We start from the raw sequence: 20057 nt of genomic DNA, 5'->3' as shown, positions 1-20057 counted from the left end.
AGTAATAAAGTTCACACCATCCACGAAATAGGAAAAAGTGGATCCTTAGATAAAAATAAGGAAAGATCATTGCCTCCCAAGGACAAGGACAATGAGAAGGACTTACACAATCTTCTAGGGAGATATTTAGACATAAGCAAAATGTACTACATACTCACATGAGTTCATGCAAGCAAGACATTAGTGTATGTAAAATGCTCCTCACAAGAAGTGGGTAGGATAAGAAAGAGAACACACATCTTCTCCCATATCTAGGAAAAGAGGATTCTAAAGAAAAGATGATCAATATTTCCACACTATTACCCCATAGGAACAAGAGATAACATAGAAAAATTAGGCTATTATGTTGCTTCAAAAAATATGATTGCACTTGAAATTGTACCATCATGAACGACAATGAGCCCCCAGTAAATGAGCTACCAATGTCACATGATGATGAGCAACATAATAGCCATTAATGTTATTTAAAGCCATGATAGATTGAATGAGGTATTTGAATATGACATGCTAAATGCTCAACTATAAGTGAGATCAAAAACATGTATAAAATGATAAAAATTGAAGAAGGAACGTTACGAGAGAGATGAGTGTAATTTATTAGAGCCTTATCCCTGTAGGAAAGGACTTTATGATGAATAGGAGATAAAGATTCATAAGTGGATTTAGAAATTTGAGGGGAGTCATAAAGAGATTTTCTCATCGCCAAGATTTCCTTATGAGGGGAATGAGAGTTGATAGAAGTAGAAGATGATTTAGTTGAAGTGAGATCATCATCACTACTAAATATAGCATTCACACTGAGAGATGGTCTTTTAGATGCTTTGGTGGGCTTAGAAAGATTATATCCAAGTCCAAATGAATATTCATGCATGTTATGTTCTAAAGGAACTTTAATTCCTTGTTCATTTGCGCCACCACCATTTCCACTATAGCCACTCTTAGCCAAAATATGGAAACCATGACCATAACGATTAGCCATTTCAGAAAGAAAACTTGGTTTTTCATAAGACAAAGAATCAAATTCTTTAGAATTAGAGGTGTAAGGAGAAGAAGTTTGAGAAGCGGCCACAAAATTATTGCTCATAGGTTCAAGTAAGACTAATTGATCTCTAGTTTCTTCCTTCTTTTTAACTTTAAGCTCTCTAGGAGGAACCCTATACTCACCTACAAAGGTGGGATTAAAATCAAGAGATCCCCAATCATCTTCTGCGAGAACCTTCTCAGGATAAAAAGCCTTTTCATGTGTAGATTCAAGTTGAGAAGAATATTCTTCAAGAACTTCAGACTCATCCAAAGAATTTTGATTATTAGAGGGTGATGATTCATCCATAGGTATCTTGCTTAACGAGTCATCACTAGAAGAGGAAGGCTTAGAAGAACTCCCTTTGGAAGTAGATGTTTGCAAACAAGCTTGAAAATTAGTATCACCTATCAAGGTATATGTCTTATTATTATAAATAAATTTAACTTGTATATGCAATGTAGAGGGGACAGCTTGCATACTGTGAATCCAAGGTTTGCCTAATAACAAGTTGTATGTTAGATTTCCCGACATAACATGGATAGGAGTAGGCAAAGTAACAGGTCCCACTGTGATGGGTAAGGTGATAATACCTAATGAAGACTTAGCCACATTATCAAAGCCTCGAATGGGACGAGAGTCAGGCTCAATAAGGGATGTATCCACATTCATCTTATGCAATAGATTAATGCTACACACATTAAGGCCAGAACCATTATCTACCAGTGTTCATCTTATAGCAGTGTCATTTATGATAACCACAATCATCAAGGGATCATATTGATGTTGAATTTCGCTAGTAGGCAACTCATCTTGAGTAAACACAATATGAGCTTTAGGATTCATCACAGAGTTAACCAAAGACACTATATTACTAGATGTATTAGGTGGAGGAACATTCAAATCTTTCAAGGCATCTTGTAACATTCCATGATGAGCGGAAGAAGTTTGGATCAAATCCCAAAGGGATATCTTAGCAGGGGTAGCTTTAAGTTGTTCTATGAGATCATAGTCCTTACTAAGCATTTGTGAAATACGAGGAGCTTGAGGAAGAATAGGTTGGGAAGGAGGAAGTGAAGTTGGGATAACTGGAGGAGGATTAGGTTGCCTATTGTTTCTTGTGTTATAAGTATGGGCAACCGCATGATAACTCTCTCTAGTCAGTTGCTTAGCATACTCATAAGGGCTCTTAGTAGAATAACCTCCTTGCATAGTAATAATAGGTTTCTTAGGAGTGCAAAAAGAATCATTAGCATAACCACCTTGAACCACTAAGATAGGCTTATTTAAAGGTTGAGAATTTTGAGAAGGACAAGCACCTTGGACAGTGAAGAGAGGTTTGTTAGGTGTTCCATTCACACGTATCAAATTGATTGAGGATTGTTTAGAGGAATGAACAAAAGTGTTGGAAGAATTATTGATAGTCTTCTCTTGCACTAAAATCTTATCATGGATTAAATCAATTTTAGGAGAGAGACAAGGGGTAGGCATTGATGTTCTAGTAGGAAAAGTAATACTAGGAAAGGTCATATCATCCTCTATCATCAAAGGATCTACATGGGGAATAAACTCTCTAGGAGAAGGATCAACATTACTCTCTAAAGTCTCACTTTTGAGAGGGAGATCTTTGAAAGAGATGTTAACCATCTTGCTTTGAACTAGAGTATCCTTATGAGTAGAACCAAGTTGAGGAGAGGGAGATGCTTTATTTTTAGAGGGAGAATAATTGAGATTCAAGGAAGGTGAGAAACTATCAAGGGAGTTTTCAATCTTGATTTCATCCCCTTTGGCTAGGGTTCTCTCATGGGGTAGAGAATAATCTACACATTCTCCTAATGGTTCATCCCAAATAGTGAGGTGATTGAAAGGAATGTTTGAAGTATTGTCAATTTCGGGAGAGGAGATAACATTGTTTATTGATTCCTCATTCTTAGGAGGGAGAGCATCAATAGATGTGTTAAACTCATCCTCTTTCCTCAAAATATGCTCAATATGATCTTTAGGGGAAAGAGAATTAAGGAAATTGCTTATTATTTCATCTTCTTTCTCTAAGGGATGCTTATGGGTAAGATCAACTTTAGGAGAAGGGTAAGCATTTATCATTAATTCATCATCTCTAGTGGGAATTTTGTTGGTAAAGGAAATGCCATCACTAGGAAATGTAGGGATAATGTCATCTTCTTGCACAAAAGGATCCTCATGAAGGGAGTGTTTTTTAGGAGGAACATGAACATATTTCTCCAAAGATTCATGCTTAGGAAGGAGATCTTTGAAAGAAGTGTTCATAATCTCTTGTTGCACTAACATGCCCCCATTGGAAGGACCAACTTTAGGAGAAAATATGTCAATGTCCATCAATACCTTTTCACTTAGAGAGGCATCATGTAGGGAAGGTGAAGTAACATTAAGAAAGGTGTTTATGTTATCATTCTCTTCCTCTAGGATAGCTAAATAGGAAGGGCACATTTTAGGAGAATTGTCAAGATCACTCTTAAAGTCTTCATCCTTAGAGAATGGGAGAGTCTCAAAGGGATTGGTAGAAACTCTTTTAGGCACTAAAATGTTGTTATAGATGGGGGGAGGTTCTTTAGGAGAAGGAAAAATTGAAATAAGGGAAGTTAACCCATTATCACATCTATGAAATGAATGCATCATGACAACAATTTTCCTCTTTCAAATGATAACACATGCAAAATAGAAGGAAATGTTTAATTTTAACCAATGCAAGCACTTAGAATGTAGATTTAGAACATGAAATTTATGATTCAAATGAGTTCCTAAATCAGATTTGAAATTATTGATCCTGATTAAGCTATCCACGAGTTCAACAAAATTAGGGTTTTAGCAAAAATTTCCTCTAAATTTTTGAATCTTCCAAGAAATTAAAACTTGTAAATACAAATTTGAATTTGAAATAGCATAAACACTCAAATTTAAAAACATAAATCAGAATTAGAGAAGATTGGAGTTCACGTTGGGTTCACCAAAATGTGTAGGGGAAAAAGTGACACTAAGCAAACATGCCCTAATCTCACTTTCAATCACACACTTGTGGAATACGAAAGAGCCTAGAGGTATCACACAATTGGCTACTTCTTTTTTTGGAAGAGAGAGCCACGGGCTACCTATTAGGATTTCTATTCCTTTGTTGCAAATGATAGATAGAATGATGCAAGTTCAACTATTAACCCTAAAGTGTAAGTATGAACTAGTAACTTTGAGCACAAGATTGTAGAATTGAGATTTAATGATGAACAATTGTAAGGATAAGAGGAGAAATGTAAATGTGTACCTTGAATGGATTTGATTCTGCAAGATCTGCCGCTGAAGCCAGAAGCCTGAAATACCGAAGCTGCTACCTCTGAAACTGCTAAAATTCACTAAAATGGACAAGGACCAGGGCGCCCAGCGCCCCTGTCCCAGGGACCAGGGTGCCCAGTGCCCCTGTCCTGGCAGGACCAGGGCACCCCACGCCCCTGTCCTGGTCTTTTGCTCTGCAATTTGGTGTGAAGTTCAGTCTCCATCTGCTTCCGTCGGATCTGCAACTTGCGGTGTCGTCCGAATCCCGAAACCTGCACTTATATCTGAAAAGGTATGGTGGGCGGCTATATAGGGTTTTGCCTTAGTCAAACCCCCACTTTGGTGATTTCCACCTAGACAGATAGCCAAGTTGTATTGTAAAAGTAGTGTGTGTGCAGACCTTGTGTGTGTGCAAGATCCTAAAATGCAAGTAAGCAAACTAGAGCAACCTAGAAAGTAAACCCTAATTGCTTGTAAATGATAATGTAAATGCTCCAAATCAAGATGCAAAGTGATCTAAAGCAAGAATACAAATGATATAATGAGGCTTATGCAAAGACATGAAAACAACATGAAATCATACCCAACCCCAAGGGAGGGGTACAAGCCAATCTTCAATCGGTAATCCCCTATTGCTCTTCAATGTCTTCAAAGCCCTAAATGGATGAATGAAATTGATGAATGCTTGATGGATGGATGTTGAATGTTGTTGAAATCTTCAAAGATCTGCTCTTTCGCTGCATAGAAGGTCCTTGAAACCAAAATTCCTGGATCCTTTCAAATGAAGAAAGAGAGCTCTTATATATGAAACCCTAGGTCTTAATTTCAACTTTTGGCCGACCTAGAGATTGAATCTCCTGCCAATATCTTGGGGTTAAGCTTTATTTTATGATTGGATCGTGCTCCTAAAATTTCAGGAAAAATGTCTGGGACCATGTGCACGCCGGGGGCCATGGTCCTCTCCGGGCGCCATGATCCCGACAACTTTTCACCAAATTTTCAGGGCCGTCGGATATGCTGATTTTAGAGAGAATCCCAAAGTTACAGGTGATTTCAAGATGTTTTAACCCCCGAAATCAAGCCCCCAAGTTCAAAATAGGACCTAATTAGGGTTTTTGATTAAATGATGTATTGGAAGAATAAAATGAAAGGGGCACACTTTAATGAAAGGGCCCAACTTTATAATGTGGAAGATGATGAAATAGGACCTTAGACCTAATTAATTTAATTAATTAAGTGCTAAAGGGACAAAGCAATGCAAAATGCAACTGCGCCAAGGTGGGTGCTAAACTAGGTGTTAAATTGTACTGCTTTAGCAAGTGCGTACAATTTACGACGCTACAGAAGTAAAGCAACCAATAAGCCAATCGCATAAATGAGAACCATAACACACAAAATTATACGTGGAAAGCCTCAAAGAGGAAAAACCACAGTGGGATTTGTGACCCACAATATCAATCCACTGGCCATATGAAGAGATATTACAAAATATGAGGGGCATGTACTCATGCGAAGGCTTACATCCTAGATCACACTGCTCAATCATAGAAGGAGCCTCACTGACTACATATAAATCTAGACTACAATCTGGAGAAGTGTTGAATTGCTAAGACAGCATCTTCTATGCCAGAATACAGTTTTGATTTAAGCTTTGTTTGTTCTGGTTTGAAACTCTAAACCCTTTACCAGAATAACCCTTACATGAATTTCCTCACATACACAATCTCTCTGATATCGTATCATATTACATTTGCATATCCATAATCTCCTATTTCGTGTTCATATTAAAATGATCTAATCCAACTAACCTATATACCCGATATAATTTATCATGCCTTATGTCGGCTTACAAAGATATATACAATATCAAATTGCATGTCAGGCAGATAACATAAATACATAAATATTAAAACCAATTGCCAATGCCAGATCCAAGAGATGTCGGCCTCCAATACCGATAACCTTTACTAAACCATGTCGGCCTACATTGTCTGTAATCAAAGAAAGCCTTCTATCCTGTTGGTGTCGGTGTTAGTGTCGATGTAGTGTCTATGAAGTTCCTACCGGTATACAACTAAACCAAAACATGAAGCCAGAACACAATACCATGTTTCCATCAATGACAACATAGTGAAACCAGCCAATTGAGTGTCAATTGCCAATAGATATTTCAATTATATATCATTGCTCTTTTGCCTTGATATTTTGATATGGATTTTGGCATAGAACTTTTTTCTTTTATTTTCTTTCCTTGACTTGTAAGTAATGAAACCTACTTGGGTATGACAATTACAGTGGCATTGAAGCTGAATATTGGATTTTTCACTAGCCACATGACCAACTAGGTATATATAATGACTTAGAGCATATGATTAATGTGTGAGACATAAAAATTGATGGATTTTGGGTAACAAGACTCAATAGTGAAACTTCTATTCAACCATGGATAAATCTTAATCACAAGGTGATGTTGAAGATGAATGACCTAAGACTTCCTAAAACTTCATGTAGCAATATATAGGAAATGAGACCACCTTCTCTCCTTTCAGTGCAGACAGGTGAATGACTCAGATAGTCTCCTTTCTTTATTGATGTAACTAAAAGCAAAAGTAGAGACAATATACTATGAAGATTGCAAATGTGATGCATTTAAGAAAGAAAATATATGAGATGCAATGCTTTAAAGAAAATGATATGCAAGTGCAGAAAGTAAAGACTAAATTAACCCAACCCTTAGATGTAATATCTTTTAAGGTGCATGTTGTTCATAGGATCTGGGAGTGGATCTCCCTCCATTGTTGTTAGATTATAAGTGCCATTTCCAACTACTATGTTTATTACAAAAGGACCTAACTAGTTAGGCTCAATTTTTCCTAGTTTTTCACATTGTGCTAGGTTCCTTTGGTTCTCTTTAAGGACAATATCCCCTACTTCGAAGAAATGTGGTCTTACTCTTTTGTTATAGATTCATCTCATTCTATTTTGGTATCCTTGTAAATGATTCTAGGTGCTTTTTCATTTTTCATCCAATAATTCAAGTTCTTGTAGGCATGCAACTTTGTAGTCTTCTTTTGATATGATGTGTTTTAGAGAGACTCTTAGCGATGGCAATTCTACCTCAATAGGCAGAATGGATTTTGAACCATATACCAAAGAGTATGGTGTTGCACCAATGGTTGTTTGTACACTAGTTCGATAGGCCCAGAGTGCTAGATTTAGTTGAAGATGCCAGTCTCGTCCGGCTTCGTTAACAAATTTATTTAAACTTTTCTATATAGTTTTGTTTGTTACCTCAACTTGAGCATTGATTTGGGGATAGTATAGGGTTGCAAAGCGTTGTTGGATATGGAACTTCTCACAAAGTTCTGTGACCTCTTGGTTTTTAAATGGATTCCCATTATCTATCATAATACACATTGTGACTCCATATCTACAAATAATATAATTCAGGATGAATTTTTCTATCTGTTTGTGAGTGGTTTAGGTCATAGGGATTGCCTCGACCCATTTGTAAAATATTCGGTAGTAGTGATAATAAATTTGTGTCCATTAGAGGAGGTAGGGTTGATTTTCCCTACTAGATCAAGTCCCCACTATGAGAACGACCATGGTGATGTGATGTGTTGAAGGTCTTGTGCAAGTGCGTGAATTAGATCTCTATGTATTTGGCACTATTTGCATTTTTTAGCATACTTGTAAGAATCCTTTTCCATTATTGGCCAATAGTATCATGTTCTCAATAGTTTCTTAGCTAGAGTTGGGCCATTGACATGGGCGCCACAAATTCCATTGTGAGCTTCTTTAGTATTAAGGAATCTAACAAAAGTGGTATCCAAGCTTCTTCTGTATAATGTGTCTGTAATAAGTGTGTATCTAGATGCCTGCCTTATCAAGGTCTTTATCTGATTGGATGAAAGGTCTGGAGGCAAATACTAATCATGTAGATATGAGTAGACTTCTTGATACCAGGGGGATTCAGGTCCTACTATGATACAAACATATTCTGAAGTGGTTATTTCATATGAAGATAGCATCAACTTCTCTACTATGAACTCAAACTGAGTTTCATTATTCGGAATATCAAGGAGAGATCCCACAGTTGCCATTGCATCAACAACTCTATAATGTACTCTAGGGATTTTCTCAAAGAAGATGTTGGAGAAATGTTGCTTGAGTTCTTCTACCAACTGTTTGAATGGTGTGAGTTTATCATCCTTAGTGTCATAATCATCATTCACTTGGTTGGTAATAAGTTGAGAATCACCATAGACCTGTAGTTCTTTGATCTTCCATTATACGACATTTTGAAGTCCTATTACTTGTGCTTCATATTCAGCTATGTTATTAGTGCATGGGAAGCTTATTCTCAATGATTTGGGAATAGAATCACCTTGAGGGGTGATAAATAGGATTCTCTCTCCAACTTCATGGTTGGTATGTGATCCATCAAAGTATAGTTTCCAAGTGCTAGATGTTGTGATTGTGAAGACAAATTCATCTAAGAAGTCTATTAGCATTGGATGTTGGTCTTGCATTGGAGCCTTTGCCAATTGATCTGCAATTATCTACCCTTTGATAGAATTCCTATCAACATACTCAATGTCGAACTCACTTAGGATCATTACCCTTTTAGCTAACCTTCCAGTTAATGCAGCTCTGCTTAATAGATATTTGAGTAGACCAAACTTTGCAATGAGTTGGATCTTATGACTGATCATATAGTGTTTGATCTTCTGGGAAGAAAAAATCATTTCTAAGCATGCACACTCAATAGGAGTGTAATTTAGTTCATAGCTACAAGGGTTCTACTGATGTAGTAGATTTCTCCTTCTTTTCCTTGATCATCGTGTTGTGCTAATAGAGAACCCAAAGCGGAGTTTGTCGTAGATATATACAACAATAGTGGTTTTCCATGGATTGGTGGGACTAACACTGGTGTGTAAGTAGATAGTCTTTTAAATCTTGAAATGCAACTTGACATTGTTCTGACCATTTTAATTTGCACCTTTCTTTAAAATGTATTGGAAAGGGTGGCACTTATCTGCCAATTATGCTATGAAGCATCTTATAGATTGTAGTCTCCCTTGTAGACTTCTCAATTGTTTAAGTGTTGTTGGTGCTGGCATTTCTACGATGGATTTCACCTTTGCAAGATCTACTTCAATGCCTCTATTTGACACAATGAAGCCCACGATCTTTCCAGCTGTAATGCCAAATGCACACTTTTTTAGGATTAAGACTTACTTTGTACTATTCTAATCTATCAAATATTTTGGCTAGAACTTCCAGATGATCTTCTCTAGTTTGTGACTTGGATAGGATATCATCAACATAATCTTTCATGATATCATGTATCATGTCATGGAATAATATTGTTATAGCTCATTGATATGTTGCACCTGCATTCTTTAAACCAAATGGCATGACGTTACAACACTATGTTCCCTAAGGACATGTGAATGTTGTCTTTTCTTGGTCTTCTAGTACAATCTTGATTTTATTATAACCAAAGAAACCATCCATGAGTGAAAGCATTTCATTTCCCATTGTAAGATCTACAATCATATCAATATTTGGAAGAAAAAAATTATCCTTGGGACAAGCCTTGTTTAGATCTTTGAAGTCAATGCAAATAATGATTCCCCCCAATGTGTTTGGTTACTGGGACTAGGTTGGAGATTCACTCTACATAGTCTATGGGTCTTATGAAACCCACATCTAATAATTTATGTAGTTAAATTTTGACTAGTAGGGCTATTTGTGGATGCATCTTTCTTAACTTTTGCTTGTAGGGCTTTGTTCCTGGTAATAGTGGTAGATGGTGTAAAACCAATTCATGATCCAATCCTAGCATATCTGTATATGACCATGCAAATTTGATAGGCCTTTGCTTGAAAAATTGAATAAATTTCTCTTTTTCTAGAGGATTTAGGGATTCTCCCAGGTGAATTTTTTGTACATTCTTGGCATATCCTATGTTGATCTCTTTAGTTTCTTCCATTAGGAGTATTGATTTCTCTTGATCTATTGGAAGATCATTGAGTCTAGCTTTGGTTACATTTTCTATTTCTTCCGAATCATCTGGATTGGATGAAGAGCTTGCCTCTACAAAATATGTTGTTCTATCTAGATCTATGGTGAATCCTGCCTTGTGGTCACCAAATGGGAATCCATCTCTGGCACCCAAGAACTCTATTATAGCCTCATCATTCTCAAACCAGTCTAGCTTTGGTTCCTCTTCTTGCCCCCAGTCTATTAAATGTGGGTACATAAGGCATACATCTCTTTCATCATCAAAGTTTGGGCTTGTTGTTATCATGCAAACTTGATTATCAAATTGGCTTGTGAAGGAATTTGGGTCTATTCTTATATCTTCATAAACAATACCATCATCTATAGGTGGAAAATGATCATAATATTTGTCCACGTCTCTTGTGCTACTACTATGGAGAGATAGAAACTCATAGTCATGTGATTCATTGATTATCTCTACATAGGTGTATATATTTAATCTATCATCATATGGTTCCTCCTCAATTGGAGTTAGAGGGAACTCTACAGTATTGATGATGCATGGAATATTCTCATGACTTGATGAATCAGCTTCATTAACTGACATGTTGCTTATTCCTTGGATGACTAATTCTATGTCAGTATTTGTTGATGCACTTGAAGATGAGGATGAGGCCAACCAGGTGTTGATCTCATTTGGTGGTCTTATGCTCGTGCATGAAGAAGCGATCCATGTGTTGTTTTTATTGGCAGGTTCTATGTCTATCTCTATTACTGCATTGGTATGTAAAGATGGTGGACATATAGCTATTGACAAGTTTCCCAGTGTAACATTATCAGGAATTCTGATTTCGTTGGTTGATTGTTGTGGAATTTCTGGTAGCATGTTCATAATTACTCGAATAGTTGATTTTTTAGAACTTTTTATTATGTGGTTGTATGCCAAACCTTGGTATTTCGGGTTGTCTATGGGTAAGATGGATTCCATGATGCCTTGAGCATTTAGTCCCAATCATGTTGTTCCATTATAGCCATGTCTTTGTAACATTGTGAATCCATTCCCATATAGATCTAAAAGGGAAGTTTGATAACATGGTAGTCTTCTTCATCCTCATATAGCCAAGGATTCATGTCTTCCTCTAGGGATTCATCTTGTATATCTCCTTATCTAACAAATGAGCAAGAGTCTGAATATCTAACAATATCTTTTCCTTTATCTTGCTTTGTGAGAGTAGATGAGAGTCTCCTAGAAGTTCTAGGAGATAGAGATAATGGTCTTATTGATGATGGTCCAACAATAGAATATACTCCATGCCCCTCATCATTGATTTGCAATGGAGGTGCAATAGGTATGTATGGTGCAGAATTTTGTGCATCTAATAGTGCTATAGATCCTAGCTGTGGAATGATTGTGAATTCTTGATTGATTGGGACTTGGTTGTCTATACTTTCTCTCAAGTAGTTGCAATGATGAAAAGGATTTGGGTCTCCATGTACTATTATTTCAATTCCATTGAATAGAGACTTGATGCATTGATGGAATGTGGAAGGTATGCCCTGCATGGCATGTATCCATGGATGACCCAATAGCATATTATATCCCAGTTCCTTGTCTAGTACTTGAAAAATAACATTGGTAGTGACAGGTCCAACTTGTACTAGCAACGTGACTATCCCTTTTGAAGGATGTTCCTCATCATCATATGCCTTTATGTTGATCTTCTTTGTAGGGTGTATGTGAAAATGAGAATAGCCTAGTGCTTGAAGCAATTTGAGGGTGCATATGTCTAGCCCTATTCCTCCATCAATCAACACTCTTTTGATCCTTTTCTTATGAATGTATGCTACTAGATGTAAAGGATCATTGTGCATGATTCTATCTGTGGAGACATCTTGTTCTATGAAAGAAACTCAAGATGAAGTAGTTATGTTTCTCACCATTGCTTGAAATGTAGTCTCATATGATGAATACTAAGAGGGGGGGGTGAATTAGTATGCCAAAAATATTTGCACTAAAACACTTACACAGTCTAAAGATAAAGCGGTAAAGCAGTCTGACAATCAAACCGGTTATTACACATACAAACCAAAATGTGAATAAAACATTCACCCACAAAAGCAATACAACCATAACACAAGATATTTGACGTGGAAACCCAACTGGGAAAAACCACGGTGAGATGGAACTCACAAGTCACTATCTACAGAATAGAAACCAGACCGGTTAAGGTCTTACAATGTTCTTCACCAGAACAGATCCTGTTAGGAATCTCAATCTCTATTAGGAGATAAGTCCGATTAAAGACTACCTTGGTAGAGGATTTTAGATTCACATGTGTGAACCACCTTTTTAGAGGATTTTACAAAGGCTTTGAGGCCTACCCAGTTAAGGGCTACAAACTTGTCAAAGATGTGAGTAATCAACAAGTGTTTGATCTATCTACTAGCACAAAAATTGCTTGGTTAGATCCAGTATTGCTCATAGCTAATGCATTCCAGCATTACTTCAGTCTCCTCTATCTTTCTCAGTTACAACTTGATCTTCTCTAATAAGATCTCTCTCCACCTCCACCTTACACCCTAGCTCAACATAAACCCTATTCGCAACTTCTTCAACAACTCAAAAAACCTAGACATGATGTCCTTTTAAAGGAATCTGATTTCATGTCGGTCCAATAGAATTACATTACAATTTCCTAGGTTCAGTGAATCTAGACATACTCAGTAACACGACACAAGAATCACTGTCAATGTGTCGGCACCATCAAACAATCGGTGGATTGGTAACTCATCACAAAATGTCGGTTGATAACTCATCACAGAGTGTTGTCGGTTCATACAAAATGCCGGTTGCCGGTTTGACAAAAATGAAGACTAGTAAGAATGTGTTGTGCCACTTTGCTTCCTCGTACCACTTGTGATCTGCGAACCGCTTGGGGTCGATATGCCGCTTCAAACCTGGAAACACATTCTGCAAAATCACCACTAGTCTAAAGACTAGAATACAACATATCGGTTGGAACAAATACCGGTTGAGCATGAGCTCATACATATAAAGGGGATCTCAATACAAGTGTGTGTCCATCAATGACAATCACAATATAAACATCAAAAATGCCAACATCATCCATATCTCTTGAGACAACTAAATCTTGGAGTGTCATGTCTAAGATTTTCTTATGAATTGGTGATATACAAAGAAATTCAAAGAGTGAGATTTGTGCTGGAGTCTTCTTTAATTGTTCAACAACATTGAAGTTGCTTGTTTGAGGAGATATATGAGAAGGTACTCCTTGTCGTATAACCGTTGATCTGCAGGTCACAATGATACAATATTTGTTACTAGGATTAACATTGATAGTGGCCACTACTACATCTCCTTCACTGAGTGTATTAATGGTGTAGTCATAATCAACCTTTGTGTAGTTGGTCGTGTTACCTTGCATTCTTGAACCAGAAGCTTGACCTTGATTGTCCTTAACAAATGGATCTTTGTAGATGATGTGGGTTTGATTTGTAGATCCTTTATTGGAATCCACTGTGACATCTCCTTGGTCCATTAAATCTTGAATGAGGTTCTTCAGCTTATAACAACTAGACATCTTGTGGCCTTTTTCTTGATGGTACTCACAAAAGCCATTGTCATTCCACCATGCTGGTTTGAATGGACCTGGTTCATATATTGTCGCACCACATGCAATGTTATTACATTGGTTTGCACAATCTTCTTCAACGCAGAGTCAATTGACTCTCCCAAGGGTGTAAACTTTCTTTTTGGTGCATTATTCCTTGGAGGTTTGAAGCTATTGGATTGTACTATATTTGTGCTGGTAGATGTTGCATTGTTAACTTGTGACTAATTCACATTTGGCAAAGGAGAACTTGTTGGTCCTAGCAGTGATACTAATGGTTGAGCTCTATTTACCATATGAGCATCTACCACACCATCATTTGTCACATTCTTATTTCTAGAATATAATTTAGGCTTATCTGCACCCGCTGTGTTGGATGTACTGTTGTCTTTACTATTTTTAAGGATGCCTTATTTTAGCAATCTTTTCTCAAATATTAATCCTTTTTTCAGTTATCTCTTTAAAGGTACTCAAACATTGCATTTGTAAAGGACATTTCACTAGAGGTATGAGGCTTTCATTGAAAAATATCCACTTGTTCTATTTCTGGTATGTAGCTTGGATATCGATGGTATGAAGATCTCCATCTTTGAAAAAATGTAGCAAAGGTCTCACTTTCCTTTTCCTTTGTAGAGAACAAATCTATGAGAGTTACTAGGTTATCAATATTGTGAAAGAAGTTTGTAATGAACAACTCTTCCAATTCTCCCCATGAGGTAATCCTTGGTGGTAGACATTGATAGTTCTGATACTTAGTGTAAAGTACAGATGTCAATAGCTAACAAGATGAGAGGGGGGGGGAGTGAATCATACAAACTTAATCTTCCATAAAAACAAAAGATTCAACCTCGGTAACTTATACTTCAACAATATAACAAAAAACTGCTAAACATGCAAACTCATAAGCATATAATCAGAACACTCATAACACCAGATTTAACGTGGAAACCCAAATAGGGAAAAACTACTGTGGGATTTTAGACCCACTAAGAAATATACTCTTCTAGAGTATGCTCAGTTAAAAGCAAATCCTGTTAAACATTACAAACACATTGCTAGATGTGACCCGATTAAGGGGTTTCCCTCGGATCTGTTAGGATCTTCACTTTGTTAGAAGTGACCTTGTCAAAGGATTTCAAACACTCATTTAGAATGTTACCTTGCTAGAGGGTTTACATATAAGACTGTTAAGTCCACTCGGTTAAGAGATTTTCTATCACTTACAAAATAACAGTAATAAAAATCTATCTGCAACTTCACATCTAAAATGCTAAAGCAGATTCTTATTTGGTCAAAACAATCTAGTCATAAGACTTATCTTGTCCCTCTGCTGGGCTCTCTACTCTATTATTCAAACAAGCCTCCAAGCTTCTATGCTCGGTAATCACTATGTAGCATCATTATGCATACACTTGCCCGCATACATTGTTTATCAACAATTCCTCATTTATAAACAATTGCTAATCGTTGAATCTCCTTGATCACATTTCCCATGATCAATCTTAGCCATCAGATCTTCAAACTTGACTAGGTTCAATGTATCCTTCCAATCTGAAAATGTTTTACCTTGCCTCGGGACTTGCAATCCTTTCTTAGAACTTGCACAAGGTTATTGTGGTTCAATCTGCGTTGTAGATCTTCCTGCCGATTTTCCGTTGCCATAGATCCTTAACAAACTTCATGTACGGCATACCAATCATTTATACATCTCCAGCTAATCATTGCCCTTCATTAAATAATGCTTTTATCCATCCAATGCACACTGTTATAACTCGGTAAATACTAAACTTTACTCGGTAGACATTTTGCCTTCATTAACTGATATCAATAACCTTAGAGTTTACCGACTAGGTTCTTTGCTCGGTGACATAGTATAGTATTAACCTTACAATCAACAACATATGTAGAATATCAAAACAATCTAAAATTCATGATCTCATCATTGTCTAACTCGGTAATAGTTGCCCATTGAATAACTTATTCCTCCTCTTATTCATCACATTCTTTCTATGTCTTTTACCGACATCTTAATTCTCTTCAAATCAATCTTCTCAAGATATGGCAACATCATACTTAATCAAATAATCAATCTCTTGACATCAATGACAAAATAATGTTATAAAGATAGTTATCATCCTTCTTCAGTTATATCAATAATCTTCAACAACCTTCTCAATATCCTTATTGAATATCAACAATCTCCTGATATTGAAATGCCAACAATCTTTCTTACTGTAATGCCAACAGATGTGAAAACCACTCTAGTGTAGACCCTCCAAAAATTTTGGGAAAAAGTAGTAAAAGGTATGTATCTTCATGGGCTATTTCAATGTGATGTAAAGAACTCTCTAATGTGATCTCTTGGATAACCTTTTCCTCTATATTTGTCAAACTTTGGTGTTTCAAAATGAGGAAGAAAGGGTGGCATGTATAATGACCTATCAAAAGGATAAGGTCTAAGATCTTCCATAGTGCAATTCTTTTTCTCTTTACTTGACTGCATTGCCACCATTTGCCTTTGTAGATTCTATTCTTGCTGAGCCAAAACCTCTGTTTGCGTCAAGGGTACACTAGACATATATGTATTAGACACATATGGTGAAGTTGTTGTGTAGACAGGTATCATTGAAGACATTATTTGATTGTGGGATTGTGTGATGCCCAAACTTTTCGGCAAAAACACAACAACAATTTTTTTTAAATAATGCTTAATTACTTGTGATTTATGCAATGTTAGATGTGATAGTTCTCGTAGTTCCACTAATTAGATATCTCAAGTGTCAACTAAATTAGGTCTCCAATGTGAGCGATTTATTAATCTCTTAACAAAAGGGGGACTTTAGAACTTCTCCTAAGTCCATAAGAAATCTAATAATTAAATTATTTAAGATCTTAATCCAAGTGTTGAAAACCATTCAATTTATCTTAAATATAATTCCTAATAAATTATATTTCAATTTCTTATCATTTACTAATAATTCCCATTGTTAATTAAAGTTGATTAAAATATTCTAATAAAGTCAATAAACTTTAATATTAATTAATTCGCCCAATTGCAATCTTCAATTTTAACTAAATTTGGTGTTAAAATAATTCCCTTATATTATTTAAACAATTCTATAACCTACTCTATACAAAATCATTTTATTAATATTAATTAATTAAACAAATGTAATTACAGGTTCAAAACATCATTATAATTTATAAATTATAAAAATGATTTCCCATTTGGACTAATTTGAATCCATGATTTAAAATTCCATTAACTTATTTCATTTGAAATAAAAAAGACCAATTAATTATCCCTTTTAACATTGGGAACTTTCCCCCTAATTCTATATTTTAAAAATTACCCCTTATCTATTTAAAAAAACTTAACCTAATCTAAAAATAGTTTAATATACATCCTCATTTAGCGTTTCTTATCCCTCATGATCTATTGTTATCTCCTTATGTTTTTTGTTTTTTTCATCATCTACTAAACCCTAAGTCAAGTTACGGTTTCATGGTGGATTTGTTTTGTTACAGGGCCTCATGGCAGCTGACTTCGTTAGAGACCACGAAGGACGACATGTATTAACACCCATAGCAATGACGATCTATACATAGGCAGCGGGGAGTTTTGAAGGGGCGATAGAGTAAGGGAGGGGGTATGTGGGGAGGTGGACCACCGTGGCGACCACCATCCACAACGCAGGGGCTTGCCCCTGCGGCTATGGGGATGCCCCCCACAGCCACAGAGCCTCAACCCCATGACTGTGGGGTGCCATCCCCATAGTCAGAGGGGTAAACCCCTACGGCTGTGGATGGCCATGACCCCCACAGTCTGCGATCCCTCCCGAACCCATGTCGTTGATTTTTTTTTTGTCAATTTAAAAAAAAAAGAAAAAAAGAAATGTTGTTATACGGTTTATATATTTGTGTGTGTGTGTGTGTGTGTGTGTGTGTGTGTGTGTGTGTTTATTATAATGTATATATATACTCACTGTGTGTTCAAAGTGTGTTTTCTAGATTATTTTATTTATCAGAAACATTATTTTGTTATATAATATACATATATATACATACATACATACATACACACACACACACACACACACACAAACATATATATATATACATGTACATATATATGTATATATAAGTACATATAGATATATATATGTATATATAAGTACATATACACACACACACACACATATATATATGTACATATATACATATATATATATATATATATAGATATGTACATACATACATATATATATATATGTACATATATGTATGTATGTACATATATGTATGTATGTACATATAGATATATATGTATATAGATATATATGTATATATATGTATATATGTATATATATGTATATATATATATGTATATATATATATATATATATGTATGTACATATATATATGTACATATATATGTACATACATGTAAACACACACACACACACACACACACACACACACACACACACACAGATATATGTACATATATATATATATATATATATATATATATATATGGTTGCCTGCAAGAAGTTGTGTCCACTTTTTTGGTCAAAAAGTGGAAGTTTTTTCCCTTTTTTTTCGATTTCATCTCGTTTGACCTAAATATTTGAGGCACTTAAAGAATGATTCTTGAAAAAAATAAGTAATAGAAAATGTAGTGCTCAAAGTCTACATTCCAAATATGTAATTTATTTTAATACCCAGATCTTAAAAATGAAGTTTGAATGGGCATTAATAAAACCTATAGTTTAAAAGTCACTTTTTAGGACCATACCATGTCCATGTACGGCAAGCATAATTTGACCTAAATGAAAGTATTTTTCTTTATCCTTTTGGGAAAAGATCTAGAACTCACTCACCTTTGATGAGGATATTTTTTTGTAATTTTTTTCCTTATATATTTTTTTTTGTTATTTTTTAATTGGGCATAATCACTGTTTTGAAAAATCCGCGTGTACGACAAGCATAATTTGACCTAAACTTAATATTTTTTAATTTTAATTTTTTTTTAACTGTATAGATTTGTTTTTAGTTTGATGTCATATAATGTTTTTTTCAAAAAACTTAAAGACAAAAAAGTTATTAAAATTTTTAAAAACCCTGTTATTTGAAGTTTATGGATCTCTTTCATTAGAAATTATTTTAAAATTAAAAATATTGATCCATTCTCTTAAAAAATTATATATTTGGAATCTAGACAGTGTGTACTATAATGGGTTTTTGTTGTTTAAAAAAATTCTGAAAATTAGGTATTCAAATTTTTTTTAAAGTCATTTTTTTGTATGAAGCTTGATTTGGGCTTCAAGTTGCAAGTCAAACCAGTTCCAAAACTCAAGTTCGGCTTTCCGAACCATTTTCCAAGCCTAATTCCACACCTACAAGCGGGCCCCAAAAACACTTTTACACAAATGAGATCTCATATCTAAAACGGGATCCCGTATTGAAAACGAGATCATGTTCTATATTGAAAACTATTTAAAAAAAAAAAACACGGGATCCCGTCCCGTGCTGAAAGCGGGATCCCGTTTTGTTTTTCATTAATTTTTTTTTTTCAGAATTGTATAAATAAGTAATCATTTAACATAATAAAACATGTCTTCAAATGTGCGAGTTTTTACATGATATATTATGATTTAGTTGTCCTTTGGATGCTCTTTTGTTGCAATTTTAGATCCATTTTTTGAAGGTGGCATTTATTGCATAAGTTTTTAGTCATGGGGTCTAAACAACGTTAGAAGAAGAGACAAAGGAGGGAATTGACCATCGAGGAAATTCAAGAAGAAAGAGAGGAGGCCAAACGTCAAAGGGATAGAAGAATGAGGATTCGACAAATGAATAATATTGATGCTTCTAGATCCACAACAATAGAAGAGACAAACATTCAAGATGATGCCTTGGGGGATCAGATGGACGTAGATGATGCAATTATGGATGATGTTGATGTGAATGAAAAAATTATGAAGAATATTCCAAGTACAACATCCTCAAATCTAGGTACATCTTCAAATCCTTCTCTGGAAGACATAGATAATGTGATTATAGGTGATATTCATATTGATGATTTAGTA

The sequence above is a fragment of the Cryptomeria japonica genome, chromosome 5 (genome assembly GCF_030272615.1).
Source record: "Cryptomeria japonica chromosome 5, Sugi_1.0, whole genome shotgun sequence".
NCBI lineage: Eukaryota > Viridiplantae > Streptophyta > Pinopsida > Cupressales > Cupressaceae > Cryptomeria > Cryptomeria japonica.
The sequence above is the reverse complement of the archived record's forward strand: the minus strand, read 5'-3'. Positions refer to the sequence as shown.